The sequence below is a fragment of the Chrysochloris asiatica genome, unplaced genomic scaffold (genome assembly GCF_000296735.1).
Source record: "Chrysochloris asiatica unplaced genomic scaffold, ChrAsi1.0 scaffold00027, whole genome shotgun sequence".
NCBI classification, from domain to species: domain Eukaryota; kingdom Metazoa; phylum Chordata; class Mammalia; order Afrosoricida; family Chrysochloridae; genus Chrysochloris; species Chrysochloris asiatica.
Window position 1 is genome coordinate 2,254,603 of NW_006408545.1, and position 3,703 is coordinate 2,258,305.

Consider the following 3,703-nt stretch of genomic DNA (forward strand, 5'->3'; position numbering starts at 1 on the left):
TATTTGAAATGAACAAATCATTGGTTTTGCAGAATTCTATCATGCATTCTCCAGCATCATTTCTGTCACCAAGGCCATATTTTCCAACTACTGATCCTTCCCCTTTGCTCCCAACCTTTGCATTGCAATCACCAGTAATGATCAATATATCTTGATCGCATGTTTGATCTAGGTGGACTAGAGCATGTTAAACTTCTGGTTAGTAGGTGACTATAACCATATGCACCACCCTCACACTTGGGAACTACACTACTTATATTTAAAATAAAAAATTTAAGTCTGATTTAAAGTATTGCCTCTATTATTTGATCATTTTCAAGCCTGCAAACAAGATGGTTTGTCAAAGTCATCTGAATAATACCCTGTATTCTCATTTGTCATCAAACACTGTCCACATTCTTGCTATTTATATATTGAAGAGAAATGTCCTTTATTTCAGTTTATAAAAAACATCAATATATAGGACAAGCTGATTATATAACTATATTCTTATCATGGTGAGGCTGACATTTCAGCAGATACTATGTCCATATGTCTTATTAAGTTTATGCAGAAAATTTAATAATAAAAGAAGAAAGAAAAAAAAAGAAAGACAATTCTTTTTCTCCAAGAATGTAAATACTTAAATCATAGATGCTGACCTCCAAAGCAGTGTAAAGAAAATAACATTCTATAAAGCTTGCCTTGGTACAATCATATTCAATGACTCATACTATTGTGCCATATAACTTCTTCACTTAGACAGAAGCCCTTGGAAGGGCACTGCAACATAAAATGATGTTGATTTTCTTCAGATTATACTGTAACTTGACAGGAGACTTAAGAAGGCTGCATTGTAAATGATAAATCTTGGTTTCTAATGTCCTTTTCTACTAGCACTCAAACACTACTTGTCAAAGTGCTTAGATTAGATAATGCACTCCTAGGCTACAGGATAAGCACTGGACACAAGGTTGGTTTGAACCACATGGCTTCTCAGAAATCCTAAACAAGGTTGCTCTGTGTTGGAACCGACTCATTGGCACTTACAATTTAACAATATTTCACAAAAACATAATCTGAAAACACCACCCTTAGTGTTACCAAAGAAAGTCCCAGAATAGTATTTGCTTAGATGGTTAATGGTTTGGAGACAATAAAAGCTATTCTTTTCTGCTCTTTTGGTAGTTGAAAAGCTATAGATGTGGACACAGACATGGACCTGAAGAGTTAGGTTTGTGTGTATATTATTTAGATATATACGTCTGTATACATATATAAGGAGCTCGAAGGCACTTAACAACAATGACAATATATACATATATAGAGCCCTGGTATGGTGCTGTAGCTTAATGTGCCAGACTGCAAAGCCATTTGAACTGCAAAGTCAGCAGTCCAAGCTCACCAGCCGCTCCTTGGAAACCGTATACAGGGTCGCTATGGGTCAGAACCGACTCGATGGCACTTAACAACAACAACAACAAATAAATATATATATTTATATATTTGTATTCATTTCATATATGTGTATTATTTATATATGTGTATTCATTTCAAATACACACACATATCTATCTATCTGTCTATAAAATAAGTGGTGGTGGTGGTGGTTTGCTGTGGAGCCAGTTCCAACTCATAGCAACCCTTAATAGGGTTTCTGAGGGTATATATCTTCAAGGAAATAGAAAGCCTCATCTTTCTCCCTCAGAGTAGCAGTATTTTCAAACTGCTGACCTTGAGCTTAGCAGCCCAACTTGTAACCACTATGTTACCAAAGCTCCTTATACATATACATACATACATATTCCTAATAGCTATACCTGGGTCACATCTATACCTAGAAAAGTTAAGAGACTTAATTGCAAAATAATTTTTTGTTGATTTTTCTTTCTTCAAAAATAGCTGTACAATTTTAAAATAATATAATTTAAATTAGTCTAAGATAGCTGGACACTACTGTCCAAATGCCAAAATTAAAATTTAGCAAGAAAAATCCTGTGAAACGTCAATATTTCTTTCTCAGTCATATAAAGTGTATAAAAATACTAAATCATAATTCCTCAAAATACTTTAATCTGTCTAGTTAATCATCTACACTTATTCTTGATCTGCATGTTAACATTTATGTGCAGAGAATTTTAAGAGTCAAAGTTTTTCTTGTCACTAGGTGCCATTATGTCATTTCCCAGTCACAGTAATCTTAACACTGTGACAACAGAACAAAATAGTTTCCTGCCCCGCACTAACCATACAATCGTTATTATGCTTGATCCCATTTCTACTGCCACTGTGCCAATCCATCTCCTTCAGTGTTTCCTTCCTTTTGCTATCCCACCACTTTACCTGGCATGCTGTTCTTCTCCAGGTACTGGTCACTCCTAATAATACGTCCGAAGTTTGAGAGACAAAGTCTCGCCATTTTGGCTTCTAAGGAGCAGTCTGGTTATACTTCTTCCAGTATAGATTAGCTTATTCTTCTGGCAGTCCATGGTACTTTTGATATTCTTGTCCAACACCATAACTCAAATGCATCAATTCTTCTGAAGTCTTCTTTACTCACTTTCCAACTTTTTCATGCATATAAGGTTATTGAAAATGCCATGGCTTGGATCAGGCTCATCTTAGTCCTTAAATTGACATCTTTATTCTTCAACACTTTAAAGAGGTCTGGTGCATCACATTTGCCTAATGCAATACACTCTTTGATTTCTTATATTCTGTTTCTGTGAGTATTGATGATGGATCCAAGCAAAATTCATCCTTTGGCAACTTCAATCTTTCCTCTATAGATCATGATGTTATTTATTGGTCCAGTGGTGATAATTATTGTTTTCTTTACATTAAGGTATAAACCAGGCTGAAGGCTAAGGTCTTTTATTTTCAGTAAGTATTTGAAGTCCTTTTCACTGTCTACAAGCAAAGCAAAGTTTTATCATCTGCATATCATAGGTTGTTAATGAGTCTTCCTCCATCACTGAGGCCATGTTATTCTTCATATAATCCAGCATCTTGAATTATTTGATCAGCATGTATATTGACTAATTAATGTGAAAGAATACCACCCTGATGCGTGCCTTTCTGGATTTAAAAAGATTCAGTGTCCCCTGGTTCTTTCCTATCAGCTGCCTCTTGGTCTATGTACAGGTTCCTCATGACCAGAATTGAGTGTTATATAATACTTTTAGTGCACCCATTCTCTGCAATGTTATCCATAGCTTGTCTTTATCCACACAATTTGAAAGATGTTGGGTAGCCAATCAAAGCACAGATTAACAACTTTCCGGTATTCTCTGCTTTCAGTCAAGATCCATTGACATCAACAATGAGATCCCTCATTCCATGTCTTTGTCTGAATCTGGCTTTGACGTCTTTCAGTTCTCTAACAATGTATTGTTGCAGCCATTTGAAAAAATATATATATTTAGCACAATTTTATTTGCATGTGATATTAATAATATTTTTTTATGATTTCTGCATTCTGTTGGGTCACCTCTCTTTGGAATGGGTACAATAAGCTGGCCAGGTAACTGTCTTCCAAATTTCTTGGCATAAATGAGTGAGTGTCTCCAGTACTGCATCCGTTTGCTGGAAGTTTTCAATTTGTATTTCATCAATTCCCAGAGCCTTGTTGTTTGCCAATGTTATCAGAGCAACTATCATATGCTACATTTTGAAATGGTTGAACATGTATAATTTATTTTTAAATTAGTTCTTTTTTTTTTTT